Genomic DNA, 26,432 nt, shown 5'->3' with positions numbered 1-26,432 from the left:
TTGATTTGTGCTTCAAAAGAAGCGGTATATCAAAAATTGAGAAACTTAAACTCTACTGAGCTGCTCACTGTTTTTGCAAGCAGCTTTGCATCCTATTTTTTTCTGAGCATCTCTCGCTATTTCCAACTCAGTAATTTTCACCAAGTTAGAAATAGTGATTGGTGCCTTAACAGGACTTTAGTGCATGGAGGTGCTCATCTTGAGGCTGCTCCTCTCTTCCCAGGACTCCTCTTCCTGGTACTACAGCCAGCTTGGAAGAATTTCTGCCTTGAGGCCTTCCTGTTCTCTTACACTCTGGGGTTTTAAGTAACTTCTTCCCTGTCTGAACCCCGCCCTCCTGACTAGCCAGGCTAACATATTCTTAATGCAGTCTTGTGTGAGGGAGTGCTCTTAAGGGGAACTAGACTTTCCTAACAATCCTACAGAAAATATGGCCACTCACTCCATTAAAATGTATGGTAATGAGCATATTTATGTATTCCCTATGATGCAGAAGGGGAAACAGTGGCATAAAAGATGAAATTTGTTGCCAGGTCTGGGGCAGTGAGAAGGGTTAGCGGAAGGGATTTCATGTCTGATGTGAGATTTAACTGCCAGTTTTGTCTTCTTTTGCAACCAGAAGAAAGTGCCTGCAAGTGTCAAAGACAGACTTAAGGTAATAGACATGCCCGTGAGATGGAAAAAAAAAAATCCTGAAAGTGAAAACACACTTTGATGCCTGTCCTTCTGCACCTAAATATGAGCCTTGCAAAAATGTCCTGCCCATAAATTTTTGCAAGGCTCATATTTATATGCAGAAAACAGACTCATATATAGAAAAACAAAATATGAAAGTGCAAAACCCCTAAGAGAAAAGTTACATTGGCTGCCACTTAAGGAACGTATCACGTTCAAGATCTGCACATTAGTTCATAAAATCCTTCAAGGAGATGCGCCAGCCTACATGCTAGACCTTGTTGACTTACCACCCAGGAATGCTAAATGGTCAGGCCGCACATTCCTTAACTTACACTTCCCAAGCTGTAAAAAACTGAAATACAGACTAACACATGCGTCCAGCTTTTCATACAAGGGCACACAGATGTGGAATGCACTACCACGTAACTTAAAAACAGTCCTAATTTCTAAAATAATAAATCATTTGTATGTTCTCCTCAACTTCACTGATCTCCCCCCTATTGTGGTGTATACTGTGGTATAAGAATAGGGATATAATTTTCTAAAATGGATATTTTACTTGTCATCTCTGTGTTACAGTAGCAAGGTTATCTTGTATTAGTTTGTGAAATCATAAATAAATAAATAAAAAAACAGTCTATGAACTAACTAACTTTCGTAAATCTCTGAAGACATATCTCTTCAACAAGGCATACCACAACGTTCAATAACTGTAACTACAACACATTACCACTCGACCTCTATTTTGATTGATTTCTTTCTATGCCTGTATGCTTAATTGTATCATGTCAACCTATTCTCTATGTAACACCAATTGTAACTTCTACTCTGGAATGGCGAATGCCATAACGGAACATTGTAAGCCACATTGAGCCTGCAAAAAGGTGGGAAAATGTGGGATACAAATGCAATAAATAAATAAATGCCAATACTACTTCTCACACGTTCAGTTTTGTTCGCACATATACATAAGTACATAAGTATTGCCATACTGGGAAAGATCAAAGGTCCATCAAGCTCAGCATCCTGTTTCCAACAGTGGCCAATCCAGGTCACAAATACTGCTTATCCCAGAAATAGTGGATTTTCCCCAAGTCCATTTAATAACGGTCTATGGACTTTTTCTTTAGGAAGCTGCCCAAACCTTTTTTAAACTCTGCTAAGCTAACTGCCTTTACCACATTCTCTGGCAACGAATTCCAGAGTTTAATTACACATTGAGTGAAGAAAATGTTTCCCCGATTCATTTTAAATTACTACATTGTAGCTTCATCGCATGCCCCCTAGTCCCAGTATTTTTGGAAAGCGTGAACAGACGCTTCACATCTACCCGTTCAACTCCACTCATTATTTTATAGACCTCTATCATATCTCCCCTCAGCCACCTTTTCTCCAAGCTGAAGAGCCCTAGCCACTTTAGCCTTTCCTCATAGGGAAGTCATCCCAGCCCCTTTATCATTTTCGTCGTCCTTCTCTGCACCTTTTCTAATTCCACTATATCTTTTTTGAGATACGGTGACCAGAATTGAACACAATATTCGAGGTGTGGTCGCACCATGGAGCGATACAAAGGCATTATAATATCCTCATTTTTTTTTCCATTTCCTTTCCTAATAATACCTACATTCTATTTGCTCTCTTAGCCGCAGCAGCACACTGAGCAGAAGGTTTCAACGTATCATCAACGACTACACCTAGATCCCTTTCTTGGTCCTACACTCCTAACGTGGAACCTTGCATGACATATCTATAATTCGGGTTCCTCTTTCCCACATGCATCACTTTGCACTTGTTGCGCTTACCGGGGAAAACTTTTCTGCGCATGTGTCTGGCACCTCCCATTGGCTGCAAGTGTTTCATGCCTAAAATCTGCATCCATTTAGCTTTCTGCATGGCATGGTATTACAGTCGCAGTAGAAGGCATTGCACGCAGACATCGGCCCCACCGTGTATATTGCATTTCCATGCTGAATTCCATCACCATTTTTATCTCCACCACTTCAGAGAAATCCAAGGGCTTTTTTGAGGCATAGCTTAGGGTGGGTAGAGCGGGACCACACCCTTCCAAATGTGCCATTGCTAATGCTGAGATGGTCTGCCTTCCCTAACTGCCAATATGACATACATCCTTATATTTTGTCTCCCTCCCGACAAGTGGCAGGCAAACTACATCAATGGCAAAACCCATATAAAATATTTATACTGCACCTAAGCTATGCTTCTGACAGGTTTTCTGATGTATTAATATAAAAGTAATATTAAGAATTTAAAAATCCAATATAGAACTGGCTAGATAAAGTCACTAGTCAAGCCTTAAATTATATATGATACAATATTGTATATTATATTTATTTTATGACCTTTACTGCTTCCTTCTTTATTTTCCAGCTTGTGTTGACCTGAGTTGCCCTGCGTGAGTGTGGTTTTATTTTTGTGTCAACTGTGCCAGCTGTGAGGGGGGGAGGGGATGCTGAACACCCCCAATATTGTGGGACCTCCTTCATTTTGCTAAGGGAGGGGTGTTTAGCACCCACTAATCCTTTGAAAAAAAGTTGTCACCTATAACTACATTACTGTAAGTAGTAAAATGAACGAGCAATCAGGAGTTGTATTTAAGGTGGAGGAATTATTTTTTAATGGCGATGTCTTGGGGGAAGACTGTTAAATACTAGCCAATTTGCATTTATATTATAAGTAACCAAGAAGCTCAAGGTGCTTGATGGCTGATAAAGCAAAAAAGGAAAAGGCTCGCGGGCGCCGATGGAACTTCTTTAAAGGACCGTCAGATGTCAGAGTAAACTTGATTTTTAACACTCTGCTCTGGTCCTGACCAATAAACACCACCTTGGAGAATGCAGCCAAAGGAAATACTTTTATTGCACTGCAAGAGCCTGTTTAAGGGCGCTGACAAGCTCCCGGAGCCCGTGCTGCACATACAGAGCGAGGCTGAGCTGTTGCAAAGGAAAGCCGAATGCGAGAAGCGGCGCGAGCCCCGCGTTCCCAGGACTCGGCAGCCCGCGGCCACTCTCCAGGGAGCTGCTCGGCGTCGCCCTTTTAAGAGGAAGCGGCGCGGCCCTCGCCCCTTTAAGGCGCCGGCCGAGCCGGCCCCGCCCCTTCCCTCGCGGGCGCCCGCTGCAGGTAAGAGCCGCGCCGCCTCGCGCTCGCTGGGGGGAGCCAGAGCGAGGCTGGAGTTGCCCTGGAAGCCTGTGTGCGCCGCATTCCATCCCATTCATGCTGAGCGGAGGAGGGCGAGCCCGGAGGATGGCAGGCGCGCCCGCTTCACGCCGTAAGTAGCAGCACCTAACTCTCCCTCTCCGGAGCCCCGATCGGTCCGGGGCTGCGGAATCCCTCGGCTCATCTGGCGGGGCTGCAGTGGCGGATTTCGCGTTGCACTCTTGGCTTGATCGCTTCTTCTCTCCCGGAGTCCGGACGCTTCTGCGTCCCTTCTTGTACATATAGATGTGTATGTGCGCGCGTATTTGACACAGATGCGTGGATTTTATATTGTTGCTCTTCCTTGCGGTGAAGCACAAAGTGGGAAGGTGAGGAAATTGTAAAAAGAGGAGAAGTGTGCAGCACAGCTCTGATCGCAGCCTAGGCAGGGGGGGGGGGGGGGCGCTTTAAATGCGACAAAAATCCACCTCGTTTTGGGGGGGGGGGGGGGAGAGGGAGGAATTGACTTTAGGGGCGCACCTAAGGGGTTGGGGTGCTTAAGCTTTGAAATTGACTGGAAGAGAAAGGGAGGAGATGCAGGAACCGAGATAAAACCAGATTTGTGATCGGGACCTGGGAAAAGAAGAAGAAGAACTGCATAATCGCGAATTTTAAAAATAACAATACCAATCTGCTGAAAAGTGGGATCCCATGGATCTCGCAAACGTGCTGCCAGCGCTGGGAGTGAAAGAGCGAAAACTCAGTGTAAGGGACATGGGGGCTGGAAATTGCCTAGATAAGCACATGGAAAAGGAGGGTGGAGGGCTCCTGTCCTGAAAATAGCTTCCCCACCCTGGGCAGGATGAAACCCCCTTGTCTGAGAGCTGCAGTGCGTAGCCTTTTTATGTGGCTTCTCTTGGAGAGAAGATGCTTCGCGTTTCTGCTCATCTCTTTCCAGGCTTCGGAGTCTGCGGGCGAAAGAAGACCTGGCAGAGGAATTCAGCGAGGGGACGGGATGCAGATGCCTTGTTTTCCTAATCCAAAGCAGAATTAGCATTTAGACTCATTCTTCCTCCTTATGGCCTTGCAAACAGGAGAAATAACACGAGTTTATATCGTGATGCATTCAAGAAAAAATGAGGTGATGATTTCCTGTAGTTGTGCCATTGTGGGGGTGGGGGTGGGGAAGCGGGTGATCGTTCTGCTCCTCACCCCGAGAATCTCCTGCCGCCGGGGTGGAGGCTGCCAGTGCGCGTGCAAATTGCTTTAGTTTTGATGCAGTGGGTACATCAAGCTCCAGTCTCCTGCCGAGCATTAAAATTTCTATCAGGGATCATCTGGAGTTTAACAACTTTGTGACTGTGCCTCTTTTCTCTTTGCTTTGGCTTGCTATTATTTTTGTTTTTATAACTACATCTGGCCAGATGTTGCTGGTGCTTTCTTGGATGCTTGGGGTGCACTGTAATGCCAGTCCGTATGTAGGTAAAGCTTGCCGGGTGGTGCAGAAGCTAAGTGCAAGGTGGCAATTTTTAGATTTGTTAATTGCATCTAAGGAGCCTTTGCAGGAAGCCAACCACACGTCGGAGGTGCAAAATCAAGAATGCAAATGAAGCGGAGCCAGATTTATGAAAATAATGTAATTTCTTTCCCGAAAGGCAGGTTTCCGCTATCACTAGAGTAGCGAGGTGTTTATTTTCGGAGGGGGAGGCGAATCGTGGGTGATGAAGGGGTGGCAGACTGGGTTCCATCTCTCTCCCCCCCCAGCATGCACAAGCATTTGTGTGCAGTGCGTGCGATCTGGTGTATAGCGTGGCCGTGGACACACGTGTGCCATATCATACGTTCTGATTAAGAAGGGCTTAGGCTGGATTTGGGGGGGGGATTTCTACAGCACCTCCCCCCGTCTCTGTATCCCCTAGCATTACATGTATGTGTGGATGGACTAGTTTAATAAAGGAAAGACGAGCTGCTTGCACATCCGTGTGTTTGTGGCACTGTGCACGCCCCAGGAAGGCAGGAGGGTATGAATGTGTTGAAGGGAAAGGGGGTGTGAGAGCCGGCCACGACCCCTAGTCTAAAGCCTAACTTTCTGCACGATGTTCCAATCTAGGTGGTTATGTCAAATGAAAGGGGTTGGAAGATGCTGAATGTTCCCTAGAAGGATCAGCTGTACCGATTAGATGGATGTGGGGCAATGCCAACATGCCAGGGAATGAAAAGCAGCAAGTGAGAGAGCTCGGAGGGTATTTTCCACCGGGATGTTGTTTCCCTAGCCTAAACTGAAAAGTTTTTGTTTATTCAGGTGAGCCTGTTCTCGCTTAGAAGCATCGTCACGTTGGCTCTTTCTTTCCTTTGCACGGTTGTGATGAGCCGTGATTCCAGCTCTTTGTCTCACTGCCTGGCCCCACTCTCTCCGCTTTGCACTGGTGGTTTGATCCGGGCTAGCAAAAGGCCAGGCAGATTCAGCTGCAAAGCATCTACCAGGCAGAGCACAGTCTGCATAATTAATGTTGCAGTTAAAAGCAAGCGGATTGTGCCTATTCCTCTCTCGTTTTGTAGGTCCCTGCTGAGATGTTAGTGTTAAACGTGTTGAGAGCTCCCCAGTTCAGCCAACCTTGAGTGGGGTGCGGTTCCTTAATTACACCTTCACTCCCCAATGGCATGAGAAAGGGTTAAAAAGAGCTTATATGGCTGTTCAAAAAGTGTGCATTTTTGTTAAAGTGGAAAGCTATGACACATTGATAATAGGGCAGGGAACTGGAAATTGAGGAAGCTGATACTTGGAAAAAGTCACGCTGGTCCAGTTGATTTCCTGGCATTGCAATGAGAATTTCTGAAGACAAGGTTCAGAATTTGCAGGGGTTTTTTGTTTAGAGAAATGAAACTGAGATCTGGTGGGTGTGATTACAGTCACACACATGTCACATCTTAAGAACGGACTTTTGGCCTTGGGTGTCCGCAAAATTCTTATGCCGATCCAGCAGAAGGTGTTGGAACCTGCAGAGGCCATTTTTCACCAGCACTGATAAAACTGTCAGTGGTTCCCATGCGTTGTCTGTATTTTGCTTCTTGCCTTCCTATGCCCTAATTCTAATGTGCAAATCAGGTAAGTGCATTGTTTTATGATCAGTGTTTAGAGGCTGTTCATTTGATGAGCCTGAAATTCCTGAACTTGGAAAACTATTGCAATAATCCGGGCTTCTCCAAATCGAGACTTAACATAATAGACCCTCATCTCATTGACTTCTGCTTATGAGGTTTCTTACTTACTCAGTGTGCTCTAATGGAAACTGAAATTTTGAGGATTACAAATGGGGATTGTGTGCCTTACCAACTTCCTCATCTGTTTCTGCCTTGTGTTGACAACATGAACAATTTAGCAAGAATAATCTGGTTTTCCCCTCGTGGCTTTGGAATCTTCAAATGTAGTTGCCTTTTGCTTCTAAGTCTGTGATGCTCAGAGCCGTGCCCTGGGCTCACTGCACTGCTGATAAATTCCAAAACATTGAATAGGATTTATTACCTGCAAGACTTTCAGCCTCCAGAGGATGCAGGAGCTGCTGGGGCATTGAGGGAGGTGGGACTAGACACAGGGAGTAGGAGAGCAGAATTGCTATTAAAAAATCATCATCTGGACCAGGTTGATTCAGGACCTGAGGCATAAGCAGGTAACCACATCTGGAAACCTGCACTGCACAACTTTCCTGACTCCTCTGGCACACGGGGACCCTTTGCTGTAGTGGCTCAGAAACCTGGATGGTTCGATGTTGAAGTAGGTGTAATGCTACCTTATTTGTTCCTTCAAATGTGTTTGCCTGGTATCTGATTAGTGTCATGTGCCCACTGAAAAGACAGCAAATAAATGCTCTGATAGAATTTGGCAAAGTCAACATCAGTGAATGCCTGGGGAAAACTGGTGCCGGTGTTTGTTTCTTTGAAACAAAGGATCTTTTGTATACAATGCATTTAGGAGATTAGATCCTACCTTTTGTATTCTTCTGGAATGTGTAGGGTTACCATGCCAGAATATTACAGGGAAATCATTATATTCTCTAGTAAAAATCTATATGTTTGTATGGCCTGCTAAAATTTATTCAGTGCTTAAGGGACGCACAGTGTTGGTTGAAATAGGTGGCTGCTTGGAAAGTTTTCTTCTTCACAGGCACAGGAATCGTAACTATGAGTGCAGGTGACTTGTATCCAAGCTGGTCAAGGGTCTCTTTAAAATAGTGTGGGGCAGAATGAAACAAAGGAGGTTCCAGGGTGATGGGGAACAAAGCTGCCAGAGGCCTTCTTTTATGGTTTGCCTTCTGCCTCAGAGGCTCAGAAAAAGGTTGGGAATGTGCCCTCCAGAGTGAATGATACCACAAATTCAGAAAAAGAAACTTTCTTTAAACTAGTCCCTTATTTTCTTACTCCTGTTACTCAAGCCTATCTATCTTTATGTTCCATCTTTGCTTACACCCCATTCTGTCTATTAAAATCTTTTACTGTGTATTGTGTTGACATTGCAATGTAACATACTTTTGTACTGTTGTTTGAATATTTTTACTGCTGTAATTATCTATTGCTTATGTTTGACTTATTCTTGCTGTACACCGCCTTGAGTGAATTCCTTCAAAAAGGCGGTAAATAAATTCGATTAAACTTTGCCTGCTGCCAAGTGGTTTGCTCAGGACTGGCAGAATAATGAGTCTGAGACATTCAAATCGTTCATCCCACCTGATGATAATGTTGAAAAGGGGTGGGAAAATATTTCAAAAAATATCGACATCTAGCAAAACGTTATTTGTAACCTTGTAACCAATTTTGGAATGTTTTTTTTTTGTACTTTTGCTGCTTTAATGATTCTTTTACGAAGCTGCATTAGGTGTGATGCAGCTAAGACTGGAGTATAGCGCTGGAAACGGTAACTTCAGAATGTGCTCGCGCTAACCACACTTTAAAAAATGTTTCTATTTTTTGAGAGACATGTCATGGGCAGAGTGTGGGCATTCCTGCGCTAACCAGTTAGCATACCTACATTATGCGCACGAACTGGTTGGCGCAGGGATACCATGGGAGTTCTTACCACCTACAAAAGTTCCCACACGCTAATTTTTAAAAATGGTTATGCAGCAACAGCAAAATTAGCACATGGCCATTACTACCAAAAAGAAAATAGGGCATTTTATGGCTGCAGTAGAAAATGGCCTTAGCTCACGGGAAGACCTGCGCAAGCAAAAGGAGCCTTTAATGATCACTTTGACTGTAACCATAGAGAGGTGGTATATCAAATCCCATCCCCCCATCTGCTAGGTTTGCTCTGTTTTGTATTTCCTTTTTCACTTTTGTTTATTTACAGTTTTTCTATACTCAGTTTTGTTCCATCACATCTGGATTTTTTTTATTTTTTATTTTTATGTTTGCTTTTTAGAAGTGTCATTCCCAGACTTTATTACTCCTTCCCCTGACTCTGTCTCTACATGCACCAGGCAACGAGCCTTTCTGGTTGTCCTTCTACCACGAGTGTACCTCACAGGGCTGCACCCCGGCCTTGAGCAGGCACTTCCTTGCCCTGAACCTCGCTTGTGGGCTGGACTGTCCAATCTTTCCGAAGCTCTAACTCCTTCCACTGCTTGCCCTGGGATTGGTAGCGTGAAATGGGCTACTAATTATATTTCTGACAGGTACTTGTGACCTGGATTGGCCACTGCTGGAAGAAGGTTACTGGGCTGGATGGACCATTGGTCTGACCCAGTATGGCTGTTCTTATGCCATACTGGGACAGACTCAATTTCTCTGGCCTGGAGCTGGATCAAGGCAGGTTGCAAGTACCACTTTTTAGCTGTCTGGGAATATTTCACTCCTGATGCTGAAACTAAAATAGAAAATGACTACTTTATGCCACAGGATTACAGGAGAACACCAAGACCTCTGCACGTTGGCCAAGCTTTGCAGTAGCATAGTAACACAGTAGATGATGGCAGAAAAAGACCTGTACTGTCCATCCAGTCTGCCCAGCAAGATAAACTCATATGTGCTACTTTTTGTGTATACCTTACCGTGATTTGTATCTGCCATTTTCAGGGCACAGACCGTAGAAGTCTTTCCCAGCACCAGCCCCGCCTCCCCCCACCGGCTCTGCCATTCAGTCTCGGCTAGGGTTTTTTAAATTTTTTTTTATGCCATTAAGAGTTTTGTTTGGAAGGTAGTCAGTTGCTGCAGTAGGATTTATTATGATCAGTAAACTCATACATGCCTGGCAAAGGAACACCATTAAAGTTTGCAATTATTTGAATGGAGTGATAGGAAGGAATGAAAGATGCATCATGTGTGCTTCTGCCATACAGCCTTGCAAACAGCAGAGGTAACTGGGGCTTTTTTTCACAGTTATAGGGTTTCACATGGGAGAAGCTCTCCTGAGGTCCTTAATAAGCCAGTGACAGCCCGCTGAGGGCCATGGGTTGCTGTAGCATTACCTCTGGGCCGCCAGTTTTAGATTTTGGCAAAACACTGATGAGTCCTCAGTGGTATAATGGCAGTCGCCCATAGCTAAGAAGAAAACAGCAGTGAGAGATCCATGCATATGACTTAACAAAGCAGAACAATTGAATGCAAGTCAAAACATATTTTTACCATTTTAAATTATGATAGTGCAAAGCTTAGTGTGTGCGTTTCATCAGTGTTGGACTTGCGCGGTAAACCTATGTCCCCTCAGGCATCTCCTGATTCTCTCCATTTTTTTTCCTGTGGTTCAAAAGTCTGAATCCAATTTGGATTTTTTTAAAGCATTCTCTAGGGGGACAAAGCTTGGGATTTTCATTACGCTTAATGACCCTCCTAAGAATGGGGCAAGTGGGTGGCTTTTTCAGCCAGAAGAGATGGGGCAGTGGATGAAAAGGAATGAACAAAGGCTTCACAGGGGTTAATGCATTTCTTTACTCTCCTAAAGTTTTTTTTTTCTGCTGCTGTGACCTTCCTGTATCTTGTCTTCATAGTGTGTGAGGTTAGGGGAAGAAAAAGGTTAGTAGCTTTTTTTGTCTTCTCTTCCTCTGTTAAAAAAAGAAATACTCCATAGGCGAAGCTGCTTAAAATCTGCTCTTTCCAGGAATCTGCAGCCACAGAAAATGTCTCCATTCCGTTAGGTTGCCTACTGTTTAATGTACAAAATACAGGGATGGTAATTACATTAAGATATGTATAATTATACTGTGAAAAAAACTTCTGTTAATTGCATGGCTGTTGGGAGCTGATATGCATTGAGTGATTCATGTTTTCTTCAGAGTTGTTTGTGCACCATGTTTTTTCAAGGGCGGAAACCCGTCTGGTTCAAGGAAAGAGACACCAAAAGCATTCTGCATTTCATTCTTGCTAATAAGTGCTTTGCTATCTTAGGTTGTGATGGCTTCTCTTCCCAAATTCCCTTATTCAAATAGTTTGTGTGCTTTGAACATTGCAGGAGCCGCCAACTCCTCAAAGGATCCACATATCTGATTCTTGGTTTGCTCCCCCTTCCTGTTGGTTTTAGCTTAAAGAGGTAGCATTGCTTATATTTTCAGAATAAGATAGATGTCTGCACATTTTTTACATTTACTAGAGTTCCAAATATTTAACCAAGTACAAAAAGCTTGTACAGTAAAGCTGAAAATAAAATCTTACTAGGAAAACTTTTTCCCTCTTCCATAATAGAAAATTATGCACTGTTTAATTTTTTGTTAAAAGATTCTCACCTTTTTTCTTAAGGCCTACGGGACTCTTTAACGCCTTTTCTGTCTTGTTCAGTGTAATTCTGGCTATGGGTTTAGGCGTCTCCCAGTACAGATATTTAGGTTTCTGTAGGGTTGGATGACTTAAGGGATTTCAAAGAAGCTTCTTTCTACTTAGAAATGAAATAAATAGAATGAAAGGAGGAATTTGGTTTGTCTTTGCTTTAATTCTTCTCACAGTTATTTGATAGCACTGCGGTAGAAGGGTGATATTTCAATTTGAGAACCAGTTAATATCGTGCGCTTTCATGTTACTGCATGCCACTACTGTTAATGCACTTTCCCCCGGGTTTTATAGAGTTCGACTTAAGTTGGACGTGCAAATCCAGTTGTGTTCTGGATTTGTGCTTGCAACTTAATTAGTTAGCAAACCAATCAGCGCTAATTGCCAATTAATTGGCATTAATTAGAATTTACATGCACAACTGTCTAAGCGTATTCTGCAATCTGATGAGCGTAAATTCTAAGTTGTATAGTTGAAAAGGGGGTGTGGAATGGGCGGGATGTGGGCGTTTTTCTAAACTGTATGCACATCATTATAGAATATACCTGGTCCAAATTTAGGTGTCGACATTTACACCAAATTTCAGTGGCATAGCAAGGGCGGGGCGGTGGGGGAGGTCCGCCCTGGGTGCACACTGCTGGAGGGTGCAGAGAGCAGCCGTGTGCCTGTCAGCTCCGCTGGCTCCCTGCTCCCTCTGCCCTGGAACAGGTTACTTCCTGTTCCGGGACAGAGGGAGCAGGGAGCCAGCAGAGCCGACAGGCACGCGGCTGCTCTCTGCACCCTTCAGCAGCCAAGAATGCGCCGGGGAGGGGGGTGTCATTGCGCCCGGGGGGCTGTTGTACTGCACCCTGGGGGGACAGATGCTGCTGCACCTGGGGGGGGGGGCGTAGCGGCGATCCGCCCCGGGTGGCAGCCGACCTAAAAACGCCACTGCCAAGTTTAAGTTGATGTAAGTTCCCACGACTAAATTCCGGGTGCTCAGCGTATTCTATAAACCACATGGAAATTTGGGCATATTCTATAAATACGACGGTGTACTTTTTTCCCAGTGCCAATTTTTTAGGCATGAAATATAGAATCTATCCCATTATTCACAGCTAGGTCCAAATCATAAGATGGAGCCACATAGGACCAGATGCAGTAAAAGGCACTGGAAAAATCAGTGCTCAGTACTATTGTATAATGTGCACTCAACGATAATCACCCTTTATAGAATAGCGTTGCGTGCTGATTTTGGCGTCCAGATTTGAATGCCAGGACTTATGGCTGCTGAAACCAGGTGTAATTCCCAGCACCTGATTTGGGGGCCCCTCCTTGGTATTCTGTAACCCTGTGTACAAATTTTAGGAATGCCCCACCCCCCCCCATAAACCTCCCGTGGACACTCTCCTTTGTGGGTTGTGCGCTGTGGGGCCCTTTCACTAAACTGCGGTAAAAAGGTCCCTACGCTGGTGGCGGTGGCTGTTATTTTTTACTGCAGCAGGAAAAAAGAAACGGTCATGCGGTAAGATTGCACTTCCTGCATAGCCATTGTGGGGGGGGGGGGGGGGGGGGGGGAAGCACTTACTGCCACCCACTGAGGTGGCGGTAAAAGCTCTCGCACTAACCCAGCGGTAACCGGCCAGCGCGTGGCACTGCCCGATTACCACTGGGTAACTCCCTGCGGAAATGTGTTCCAAATATTTTCATTAGCGCTGGAAACGCCATGTGCTGGGGTGGCACTACCGCCAGCGCCCACATCCTATGGGATTTGGGCACACATTGTTACAGAATTGCATGTAAATTCAAGTTGATGCCAATTAGCACCCAAATATTGTCACTAATTGGCTCGACAGCTGGTTTTGTGGGGCGCACATCTTGCGTTGGTGCCCAGTTTAAGGCACCATATAGAGAATCCAGTGGAGAATGCTGTTAGGGGCCCCTTTGCTAGTAAATAGTCTTTAGTACATCCTAACACAGAACTTTCCCGCACGCTAAGCCCATCTTTAGCGTAGCCGCAAATTTGGCCTCTTAATCGTAGATCCATTTTTACTAAGCAGTGCTATTGAATAGTCTTAGCGCATTCTAACAGGGGCCTTTCCCATATGCTAAGTCCATTTCTAGTGTTTTCTATTTGTGTTATTTGCGGCGTGTTCTAATGTTTGCGTTCGTGAGCAGCCATTGAAAAATTATTAATGCGAGACCACTAAGTACCTTCTGTTTTGGAGGCACAAAGTGCTCCTGTGTTGTCCATCATGAAAAGAAAGGCCTGAGAGCTTTCTTGACGGGCCCAGTTAAACACGGGCTGGGCCCGTTCGGGAAGGCTCTGGGCAGGAGGTTGGAGTGCGGGGGGGGGGGGGGGGGGTCCGTGGGCTCAGGGGCTGGAATGATTGGTTGGCTTAAAAGAGGCCAGCCAGCCCTTCAGCCCGATTCTAGAAGCAGATTGGAGGAGAGGTTGCCGGGGGGGGGGGGGGGGGGCAGTTGGGAGGGAATAAAATCTGGGCTTCCTCTGAGGCTCAGGGTGTTTCGTGTTCCTCAGAGGCGGCTTTGCCCACCCTCCCACCCTTACATTTAATTTGACGGGGCGAGGCTTCGTTGTGTTGTAGAATTTTGTTTTTTAGGTGAATGGTGTTGGAGTTGTCGCAGTGGCAAAAACCCAAGCTGCAGGAGCAATGGCTCATGGGGATGAGCCAGGTCTTTAAAGGCAGGTCGGGTGACCCGGAATAAATGTGTGGAGGTCCACACAGGCCAGGGCTTTTGCTGTTAGGGTGGAGCCAGAAAGAGGAAGAGTTGCGGTGACAGCAGGAAGTGGAAGTTGTTGCTTTGCTATCATAGCAAGCGGCGGGGGTGGGGGGCAGCTGTTGATGTTATGCTTTTGACAGCTGTAGCTTGGGGGTGGGGTTATTTTTTGCTGATGTTAATTGAAAGTTTAAATGTTAATAAATCAAGCTGCGGCCTACGGTTATCCCACAGTTGTGTGCAGAAGGGTTATTGATTGATTGAAGTATGGGGGAAAAGCAAAGTAACTGGGATGGGGGAGGGGCATGCCTGGTAGAATGGGTCCCTGCTCCAAGGGTTAATGGAGTTATGAAATGTGTTAAATACTAAGTAATGTGTTCGTCCGTTAGCATATGCTAATGTCAGTGCATTAGCTGAATAGCGATTCCATGCCCATTCTGTGCCCCTGACACGTCCACTCCCCTAAAAATATGATGCGGTTAGCACACAGAAATGGTAAAACTAATGTAGAACATCTTACTATGTCCTGGTTAGTGCTTAACGCAGTGTAGTTAATGGGCACATTAATAACTAGCTATAGGTCGATTTCAGTTGAGCTGCTTCTGAGGAATGTGTAGGTATAACGCAAGACAACTTTAAAAGGTGAAAACGAACATTCTCTTTCTTTTTTTGTTCTGTGTGCGTCCATAAGATTTTTCAGAACTGAGCTGACTTCAGAAACACGTTGTGCAATTATTGGGTCTTTAAAGTCTAAATGGACCTGGGGTGAACTGAGCATTGGAACAACTGGAGAGTGCCAGAGGGTCCGCAGCAGTAGGGGGTCCACTCTCCCCTAGCTTCCGTCTAATTTAATCACTTTTGATAGGTGGTTAGGGAGCCCATGGCCCTTATTGCTCGAGGTCCCAGATCACTGTCAGTTTGCTGCTGAACCTTGTTGGAATGGTCCTTAGCGTGAGATGCATCAGGGTGAGAGCGCCCCCTTTCCTTACTAGTTGGAAGGATGTCTTAATCTCTGTGTGGCCTGAAGCCTATCTCTCAACCCTCCTCAGACATGTTCCAGCTTTGCTGCCTCTTTAAATGGGTCCCTATTCTCAGGTGCTCTTTAACCTTTCTTTCACTATAAATTGTGTAAGCTTTTTCATGATCCTTTAAAAAAAAAAAAAAATCTTCTTCTTCCCTGCATCTCTTCTTTCCTGTCCTTCTATTACTGTATTCAAAGGGGGGGGGGGGGGTGCTGTGATGACAGTGAGCAGAACAGTCCCTGATTTACTAAGGTGCATGAGCTGACTGAAGAGTTATGAAATGTGTTAAATACGAACTCATTAGGAGTAATGTGTACATTAGAAGAAGAAATGGATGGGCTGTTAATTAACTTGGCATTTACAAACAAAATCATTATGTAATAAAAGGAAGTTCTGCTACAACTGCTGGTTACTTTTGCATGTTGTCTTTTTACATTAACAGTACTGAATAAGTAGAAAATATTATGTTTGTTTTCACACTTTGCTCTGACTCTTCCCGTTACGTGGGAATTGGGGAGAGTAATCTGTACATGTGGTGCCTAGCTCACTTCTGTCAGTTTGCCATCTCAGAAGTCACAGATTTAATTTTGGGATTTCTGGGAGTAGCCTAGTTGTTAGTGCAGCAGACTTTGATCCTGGGGAACTGGGTTTGACTCCCACTGTTGCTTCTTGTGACTCTGGGCAAGTCACTTAACCCTCCATCGTCCCAGGTACAAATAAGTACCTGTATATACTATGTAATCCACTTTGAATGTAGTTGCAAAAACCACAGAAAGGCAATATATCAAGTCCCTTTTCCCTTTCCCTATTTGAGATTCTACATGGAATGTTGCTACTATTTGAGGTTCTACGTGGAATGTTGCTACTATTTGAGATTCTGTTGCTACTATTTGAGGTTCTTCGTGGAATGTTGCTACAATTTGAGATTCTGTTGCTACTATTTGAGGTTCTACATGGAATGTTGCTACTATTTGACATTCTTTTGCTACTATTTGAGGTTCTACAAGGCATGTTGCTAATGGAGGAGTAGCCTAGTTGTTAGTGCAGCAGACTTTGATCCTGGGAAACTGGGTTCAATTCCCACTTCAGCTCCTTGTGACCAGGCAAGTCACTTAACCCTCCATTGCCCCAGGTAGAAATAAGTACCTGTATATATGATGTAAACCAGTTTGAATGTAGTTGCAAAAACCACAGAAAGGCAGTATATCAAGTCCCATTTCCCTTTCCCTATTTGAGATTCTACATGGAATGTTGCTACTATTTGAGATTCTGTTGCTACTATTTGAGGTTCTACATGGAATGTTGCTAGTGGAGGAGTAGCCTAGTGGTTAGTTCAGTGAACTTTGATCCTGGGGAACTTGTCTTAATTCCCATTGCAGTTCCTTGTGACTCTGGGCAAGTCACTTAACCCTCCATTGCCCCAGGTACAAATAAGTACCTGTATATACTATGTAAACCACTTTGAATGTAGTTGCAAAAACCACAGAAAGGCAGTATATCAAGTCCCATTCCCCCTCCCCCTTCAATTCAGGCATGATAAATCTGCAGCGCAAAGAGTTCAATATCTAAGGTAACAGAAGATAAAGGGACACTTAATTTTATCCACCCTTAATTATTTGTTTGTCCATGAGATAGTGTAAATTCCTGGTTACTTACTGCATATATATTAATTTGCTTCTTGAAGTTATTGTAATTTGTGTTATATTCTGTACATTATTATGTCTTATTCTCTTATTGTTTGTTTGTAAGCCACATTGAACTTGAGCCTATTTCAGGCTAATGTGCGGTATAAATGTCATGAATAAATAGTAAATAATAAGATGCGGGTAAAAGGTGGCCTTTTCCCACGCACTAAGGCCATTTTTACTGTAGCCATAAAAATGGCCTTTTTGCATTTTTTTATATTAATGGCTATGCTCTAATGTTGTCATTAGTGTGCGACCATTAAAGAAAATGACCTATTTTGTAGGCGGTGAGGGTTCATTTAGTATCTGTGCACTAACTTTGTAGGACAGGAACGGCGACACATCTTCCCTTCCCCCCAAATGTTTTAAATGCGCGGTTAGAGCATACAGATTTGGCGGTTACCATAGGTGCCGGAGTGCGTCCCACAGTATGCCATTTTAGGCGGCATTAAAGGGTGAATTCTGTAAATCACACCTAAAAAAAATCAGCGCTGAAAAAAACTTGCTTAAATGCTATTCTAGAAGCCATGCTGAAATGTAGGCATGGTTTATAGAATAGCGGTTAAGCATGGGGTCACATATAAATTTAGCAGTGCCCATTTATAACCAACGAAAACATAGTGCAAATGTCCTGCCTAAATTTATGCACGGAGCCCTCTTATATAATTGCACATGTAATTGGAATCCTCACCCATTCTCCACCCTGACATGCCCATTTCCTTTCCCCCTTCTCTGGGACACATATAAAAGTTAGGTGTGAACCACGCAGTAAAATTAATTCTTGTACATGTTGATTTCAATTAACACCAATAATTGCTTGTTAAAAAGCCAATTGGCATTAATTGGTTTGTTCAATTAAATTGTGAGTGTAATTTTTAGCAACTTTTACAGAATTGTGTGTGTGTGTGTGGGGGGGGGGGGGGGTAGGTGCACATTAGCACCTATTGCAGCTTAGTTAAAGGACCCCAAAGTGATTTGTCAAGGTTGCAAGAAATGTCATTGGAGTGATTGGATTTGAACCGCATTTATTATTTATTTTATTTGTCGCATTTGTATCCCACCTATTTGCGTTCGCCAAGTCCGGTAGAGAAACAAATACGGTCGAATAAGGATCATGTGTTTCAGACACAATGGGGATTGAAGAGAGGAGAGGTTATGTAGTGTCCATTACGAGCTTTGGTTTTGCTGTGTTGCAGAGTGTAGGCATTTATGTTGGGTCGGTAGGGTATGCCTTTTTGAACAGGTTGGGTTTTAGTGATTTCCTGATTTCCTGAAGTTTAGATGGTCATAGGTTGTTTTTCACAGCTTTTGGTAGTGCGTTCCATAATTGTGTGCTTATATAGGAGAAGCTGGATGCATAGGTTGATTTGTATTTGAGTCCTTTGCAATTTGGGTAGTGGAGATTGAGATATGCTCATGATGATCTGATTATGTTTCTAATTGGTAGATCTATGAGGTCTGTCATGTATCCTGGGGCTGTGCCATAGATAATTTTGTGGACCAGGGTACAGATTTTGAAGTTAATACGTTCATTGATTGGAAGCCAATGCAGTTTTTCTCGGAGGGGTTTGGCACTTTCTAGTTTTACCAAATATCAGCCTGGCTGCTGTGTTTTATTATTATAAAAGCTTATAGTCCGCGTTCTCCATCGTTCTAAGTAGATTACAATAGGAACATTCATAGTAAAACAGAAGACATAATAGTATAGGTAATTCAGTGTCTAGATATTTAGGAGAGTCACAGGAATGTTTTGGAACAAGATGCAGCACTGCGTATCTTATATTGAACATTTGGTGATAGATATTCAGGTTCTCCCCAGCTGTAGGCATGTAAAAACAGTAACATTTTAAGTTCTCTTTTGAATTCTTTGAAGTTGGTGATGTTTCTGATTCTCATGGGTAGCTTGTTCCATAACGTAGGTCCAGCAATATAAAAGATCCTGCATCTAAATTCCTCTAAACGGACAAGATGATAAGACATAATAGGTAGGAGACAGTTGGATTCAGACCTTAGAGATCTCTTTGGCTGGTAGACTTGTATTTTGGTTGTGAGGATCTCCAAAGTTTGTTGTTGTAGAGTTTCTTTGCTTTGTAGCTACTAGGCCAAGCATCCTCCTCTGTGCGAGGCTCAGGAACATAGGAGGGGTGGCAGGAGGACAATATGGAATCATTTGCTTGGTTCCTGCTATAATAAACCAAAGCACTGGACTTCCATAGGGAATATTGCCAGTAGAGTTTTGACCTTCCTTTGGAAGTGCCCTCCCTGAGATAGAGTTGGTTTTGGCTCTGAGTAAGGGGCATATTTTTTTCTGTCTAGCCTGGCTGCATCTACTCTTTCTCTCCAAACACGAGGTTATTTCAGTAACGGAATGAAACAGCAATATCAAACTGCTCTAAAGCTTTACAGCATGAGTCACTCTTCTTTTGATAGACTGACTCATGCTGTAATGCTGTGTGAGAGACATTATGAGAGCTGTTTGATATTGCTGTTTATTCTGTTACTGAAATAACCTTGTGTTTGACAGTAGGATTTGCTGTATCATTGTACCCCTGGTGCAGTCTGAGGGCGAAACATGGCCACGTTGGGTTTTTCATGTCAAGGTTTTAATAAAGGATTATTTCTTTCAAGGACCCTTTTAATCTATGGTACTCCTGTCCTTTTGTCTTCTGGAATTCTGTATTATCAAGCCTCTATGGTTTTCCTTGGAGATGGTTTCAGGTCATTGAAGATAAGCTGTGTCCATCTGATCTATGTTCTGTCCATGGACTGTAGCATCTGCTTTCTTAGAAGGAACAGGAGCCACAAGTCCATGAAGCAGGAGACCCCAAAACTAGAACTTTAAGCAGGAGCCGATGCAGAAACATTACATGAGCGTACGGCTTCTTAACTCAAGAGTAGCGCCAAAGTTATAACCGAATAGCTTGCAGATAGGCCCAGTGCAAAAAAATGTGCGCCAACATGAGAGAATGCATCAGACGCATGCAACGTGTCTGCACTAGCACCAGCTACATCTTGTGCACAAAACTTTGTATTGGCACCTGGAGTTTCGTGTGCACACATCTGCATGTGTGCTGAAAGGCTATTCTGTGCATATCATTTTTGCTGTACCAGTATTGATTCATAAAGGTGCTCATTTTCAAAGCACTTAGACTTTTAAAAAAGTTACATTGTAACCTATAATACTTTGTAAGTCTATGTGCTTTGAAAATCAGCCTTAAAATATCCTTCCAGCACGCGCACAGATGTACATGCATGAAACTCCAGCTGCTGATGTTATTTTTTTTCCTACTCTGACCTGTGAACGTCCTGCATCTCTTAACAGTCCAGCGCTTTGCATTCCGATCCAGCACACCTCCCCCTCATTTCTGTTTTTTTTTTTTTTAATGGAACCTAGAAAAAGAGAAGAACCAGGTCTTTCTGTTTAAGAATTTATTTATTTAGATTTTGCTCACACCTTTTTCAGTAGTAGCTCAAGGTGAGTTACATTCAGGTACTCTGGATATTTCTCTGTCCCAGGAGGGCTCACAATCTAAGTTTGTACCTGAGGCAATGGAGGGTTAAGTGACTTGCCCAAGATCACAAGGAGCAGCGGTGGGATTTGAACCGGCCACCTCTGGATTGCAAGACTGGTGCTCTAACCACTAGGCCACTCCACACAATTTGTATTTCTTTTCATAAGTTCTATGATTAAGAATTGTTAACTGCTCTAATTGCCCTTTAGAAGGGCAGTGTAGCGAGAAAATAAAGAAAAAACCTTCACTAACACTGACCACAAAAGAACGAGCCTCCTCAAACCTTGTGTTAAAGGCCTACGTTGAACTTGGCCTTTTGGTTTTCTGCGTACTTCTCTGTATCCGCGCTGACCGCTAATAGCTTCATTAGCATGGATTTAAATGTGGGGTCGCTGGTTTCTACACAAGTCTTTGTGCATGATTTTTGCATAACGCACCCCCAAAATAGAGTGCCAAAGCCAAGCCGATTTGCAAGGCCTAGCGCTTTTCATTGTATCGGTCCCTCAGTCTGCACCTCGGGGGCTGATGTTTCCAAATGGGTTCGTCTTGCACATACCGTGACCGTAATGTGGAGTGTGGTCTTAGTCTCTCAGATTTATTGCTCATGCTCACCATAGTACCTACATCATGCCAAAGAGAGCTTCCCTTTGGAGTTTATAAGATATAACATGTATGGGCAACCTATTAAGATGTGCTTGGAAATTCTTTTTAATCAAGCCTGAGACACTCAAATGATGGGAAATTTTTCTGTATTTTCTTGGTACTTGAGGATCTTCTCTCTCACCACATAAATGGGACCGCATAAAAGTCTGACCTATTCTAAGTGGTAATCGATATTGTCTTAATTGGCTTAAAAATTACTGGATATTCAATCCCGAAGCCAACACGGTTTGGGATTTGAATATCGGGGAATAACGCCGTTGGCAGTGAGCAAAACACTTGCGGCTGAATAGCGACCTCTTTGTTTTTACTTCACAATATGTTGCCAGAATTTTCTGATCTCATGGTGCTCTAGGACTGAGGCAGAAACTTTGATTTGAACGATTGGAAAATCTGTTTCTCATGTTGAAGGGAAGTGCATTTGTATTTTTGAAATCCCATGAAAGACTGGAAGAGAGCAAAAGCAGCCTCCAAAATATTCAAAATTTGTATGATATGGGGTTTGCGTCACAAGACATTTGAGCAGAGACTTGAGGAAGTGAACATGTACAACCTGGAGGAAAGGAGAAACAGAAGTGTTATGATATAGACATTCAAATATTTGAAAGGTATTAATCTACAAACAAACCTTTTCCAGAGATGTGAAGGAATTAGAACTAGAGGACATGAATTGAGGTTGAAGAGGGGGCCGACACAGGAATAATGTGAGGAAGTATTTTTTTCAGAGAGAGGATGATAGATACCTGGAATGCCCTCCTGCAGGAGGTGGTGGAGATGAAAACGGTAATGGACTTCAGAAATGGGTGGGATAAGCACAAAGGAATCCTGTTTAGAAGGAATGGATCCGAACATTAGAGATTAGATGGCAATATCGGTAATTGGGAAGTGAAGCCAGTGCTGTGCAGACTTCCACGGTCTGTGCCCTGATTGTAGCTGGACAGAGTCAGCTTCAGAAGTTGGAGAACAAGGCCAGTGCTGGGCAGACATCTACGGTCTTTGCCCTGATCATGGCTGAATAGATTTGGATGGGTTGGAGTGGAGCTTTTCAGGGGCTTTGATGATAACTTCTGAAGTTTTAGAACAAGGACCGGTGCTGGGCAGACTTCTATGGTCTATGCCCTGAAAATGGCAAGGACAAATCAAGATCAGGTATACGTATGAAGTATCACATCATACCTTATGTAATGGGTTTATTTTGTTGGGCAGACTGGATGGACTGCACAGGTCTTTATCTGTCGTCATCTACTACATCACTGTGGGGCTCTATGAAACTTTGTAAGTCTAAGTTCTATGAAAATACGTCTCTTAGGTACCCGACTGCCCTTTTTCCCCTGTTTTGGCACTTAAGTACTGTTAACTTCCATTTAAGTGCCAAAGGTTTGGTGAACTATATAGAATTATCCCATTAGTGTGTTGGGGCTAATTCCTGTGATGCATACAGTACCCCCTAATGGGTCAGTACACTACCCACCAAAGCGTATTTCATAGAATTGGCAACCTATAGGCTAAGCAAGAGAAGATATGTATTGCTGTTGTTCAGCCATGCTGACCTGACCTTTTTGATATCGGGCAACTGGCTGAGGAAGATTTAACACACCTGGAAGATTGTGACCTAGGACACGCAGGGGGCCCTACACCGTGGATGGAAGTAGTCACTCATCAAAGTAACAGGAGAAATCTGAATAGTTGTTGATATACGCCTACCAAATTGGGCCATTGGCCTTGTCACTCCTACTGCTGATAACATCTTTGCTGACCCGTGTGGAGCACGGGTTTTTTGCAAACTTATCCCCATTGCAAGATACCATCAGTTGAGCGTCACCTGGAGTCAAGGTGTCTACTTTGTTTACAATTCATGGCGGCCTTTGCAGTTACAAATGGCTCGGTTTTAGCATTTTTTTTTCAGCCGCAAAAATCTTTTAGTATAGTATTAAGGAGGTGGTGCCTGGATTTAAAAAAAAACAAAAAAACTTTATTTTTTAAAGTTCTTAATGTGAGTGATGACGTATTAGTGTTGGGATTTACATCTAAAGAATATAACATTCGACTCTTAGCAGTTTTACAATGATTCTTTAAGCCAAATCTCACACTGACCCCGCTAAGTATTACGAACACATCTGTAAATGAGATATCAAAAAATGCTAAGACAGAGTTTCTGCATATCCTAAGAATGTGCCAAATATCCTAAGTGCTTCCATGCTACAACTCCAACAGACGTTCAAAGCCTTTTAGAGCTTCCAGTGACTGGCAGATTCATCCCACAAATGGCTACAGTTACACAGCTCTTGGGAATCTCACCAAAAAGGAGCAGGTGTCATATGGACAGAGCTACACAAACACGCTTTTGCCGAGCTAAGATAAGTTGACCAGGATGTTACGGCTTACTTTGACCCTTTGGTGGAAGTGGGGCCCAGGATATGAGAATTGTTTTTAAATCACTGATGTTTGTTTTGAAAATTCTTCATAACATTGGGTCCAGCTGTGTTCAGACATTTGGTGAAGGATCAAGGTTGACTTCAGTAGAGAAGGGGACAGGCAAAGAGGATGGATGTTTTTCTATCACTCAGCAAGGAGAGAACAAAGGTGCCGTGCTTGCAATCGAAGCCACCAGTGTGAAATCTGCATCATCCACCTTCAAGATGGAGACACAACACTTGTGATCCTCTAAACCATGGGATCTCAACCTGATCCTCGGGTACACACCTAGTCAGTCATGTTTTCAGGATGCCCATGGTGAATATGCATAAGAGAGATTTGCATACCAAGAAGGTAATGCATGCAAATTTCTCTAATTGCATATTCATTGTAATATCCTGAAAAGCTGATTGGCTGGGTTTGTCCTGAGGACAGGGTTGAGAATCCCTGCTGTAGATTTTCATGCTATAATCTGGGGTGAAACAGAGAGACTGTAGGATTCAGGAACTCATGACATGGTCATATGAGCATGTTGACGGGGAAATAACCACAGAAACATTTTTTTGGACTTTTGGATTATTAAGCACAAGATTCCTCTCCATGTGACAGTCAAATGATTTTTTTTCTCCTTTCTGTTCTGTAGTTGTTGGAAATGAGTTGGTGAAGAAGGGTGATGTAGTGACAGTGCAAACACCCAGGATCAATTTCTTAAGAGAGGACAAAGAGGGTTTTTTTTTTTTTTGGGGGGGGGGGGGGGAATCAGAGGGGAAGAAGATCCCCACTTCTTAAGATACTTTTTATTAAAAAACAGTTTCAGAAATGTAACGTAGTACATGATGGCAGATAAAGACCTGTACCGTCCATCCAGTCTGCCTGAGAAAATAACTCATTACATAAGGTATGTGTTGATACTTCATATTTGTACCTGATCTTGATTTGCCCTTGCCATTTTCAGGGCATAGACCCTAGAAGTCTGTCCGGCACTGTTCTTGTTCTAAAACTTCAGAAATTATCATAGAAGCCCTTCAAAAGCTTCATTCCAGCCCATCCAAATCTATCCAGCCTGTAGAAGTCCACTTATTACTGGCTTTTCCTTCCAATTACCAGTGTTGCCACCTAATTTCAGCTAAGCTTCTTTGGGTCGATTCCTTCTAAACAGGATTCCTATGTGTTTATCCCATGCATTTTTGAGTTTTCACCACCACCACCTCCTGCGGGAGGGCATTCCAGGTATCTGCCACCCTCTCTGTGAAAAAGTATTTCCTGACATTATTCCTGAGTCAGCCCCCCTTCAATCTCAATTCATGTCCTCTAGTTCTACCACCTACCCTTTTCTGTAAAAGGGTTGCTTGCGGATTAATACCTTTCAAATATTTGAACGTCTGTATCATATCACCTCTGTTTCTCCTTTCCTCCAGGTTATACATGTTCATATCATCAAGTCTCTCCTCATGTGTTTGAGGGGACAGTTTTAAAATGGTAGCTTAGCAGAACCTTAAAAGTTATTTTCCTAAATAAGCTTCTCCCCACTGGCACACACAAATACTTTACTTCTGTGGTTTCTCTGAAATTAGTTGTTGATTTATGCATCTTGTGTGATATTAATTTTAGCACTAGCTTTTGGCAGTGTTTGCAGAAAGACCAGAGGCAGAATTACCCCATGCATTTAAAGGTTGTTTTGAGATGTGGAGCCAGGGTGATAAGCTTGTGTTGTCATTGTCGATACGGTACTTGTTTTTGTCTTGTGGTTGTGCGTGTGTGACACACTGCTGGTGCCCGTGCTGCACACATTCTGTGGTGTGACAATGAATGTACCAGGTACTAAGGGACACTGTTCCTTCTAAGCTGAGGTGGGAGTCCTCCACGTACAGTCCTGCTAGTAGGGGGTGCTGCTTCACGATCATATTTTCAATAGTGAGGGACAGGCCAACTCTGCAGGGCTCCAGAAAACCTGCCTGGCCCTAGAGAGTGAAACAAAAAATATTGAAGCACTGCCCCCCACTGGCAGCAGTGCAGCTGGAGAACTCCTGCTCAGCTTAAAGGGAACAGTGCAAGGCACCCTTTAATTATCACAGCATAATGCAGAAATAAATTGCGTGGTCTCCTGTTAAAGTGGCAGGTGGTGTATGGTACCCGGCTGCAGTTAATCTGGGAGCACTTACTGCCTCCTATTTAGGAAGCGGTCAGTGTGCCCGAATTAACTCTGCATTAGCCAGTTTGCATGTGGTAAATATAATGCACCAGCGGGCTAATTCTTGCATGTCTATTCTCTGCCCATGCTACAACCCTGAAAGAAAAACTTCAGACAAATTAAGCAACGTGTGGTGTGTTATGTGATGACATCAAATTACTGCAAAACCCTTTAGCACGGTCGCGTGGTTGCCTGTTTCCTTCTATTGAGTGTACGCCAAGGGCCCCTAAATTCACTAGATATGACTGTTTAACATGGATGTTGCTCAGAGAGGGGGAGAAGACGCAGTGTCTCGTATGGATTCATTTTGCACATAACAGTAATGAACCTCACTTCTATGGCACAGTGTAGTTAATATGATTGTCTAAATGGCAGATGATGTTTAATGTGAGCAAGTGCAAAGTGATGCATGTGGGAAAGAGGAACCTGAATCATAGCTGCATCATGCAAGGTTCCACGTTAGGAGTCACCGACCAAGAGAGAGATCTAGGTGTTGTCATTGACGATACGTTGAAATCTTCTGCTCAGTGTGCTGCTGCGGCTAAGAAAGCAAATAGAATGTTAGGTATTATTAGGAAAGGAATGGAAAACAAAAATAAGAACGTTATAATGCCTTTGTATCGCTCCATGGTGCGACCGCACCTCG

At 43.5% G+C, this 26,432-nt stretch overlaps 1 protein-coding gene across 2 annotated transcripts in view; it reads left to right on the top strand.

The window, feature by feature from the left end:
* Positions 1-3,905: 3,905 nt before the first annotated feature.
* The window catches only part of PLXNA1 (plexin A1), a 551,734-nt gene continuing 529,207 nt past the window's right edge, over positions 3,906-26,432 (top strand). For both annotated transcript variants that reach the window (XM_030205992.1, XM_030205991.1), the window contains exon 1: positions 3,906-3,964. The gene's annotated coding sequence lies outside the window, so the exon portion shown is untranslated. The remainder of the gene's footprint in view (positions 3,965-26,432) is intronic.

The sequence above is a fragment of the Microcaecilia unicolor genome, chromosome 6 (assembly GCF_901765095.1).
Source record: "Microcaecilia unicolor chromosome 6, aMicUni1.1, whole genome shotgun sequence".
NCBI classification, from domain to species: Eukaryota; Metazoa; Chordata; class Amphibia; order Gymnophiona; family Siphonopidae; genus Microcaecilia; species Microcaecilia unicolor.
Note: the sequence above shows the minus strand (reverse complement) of the source record. Positions and strands in the feature narration are given on the sequence as shown.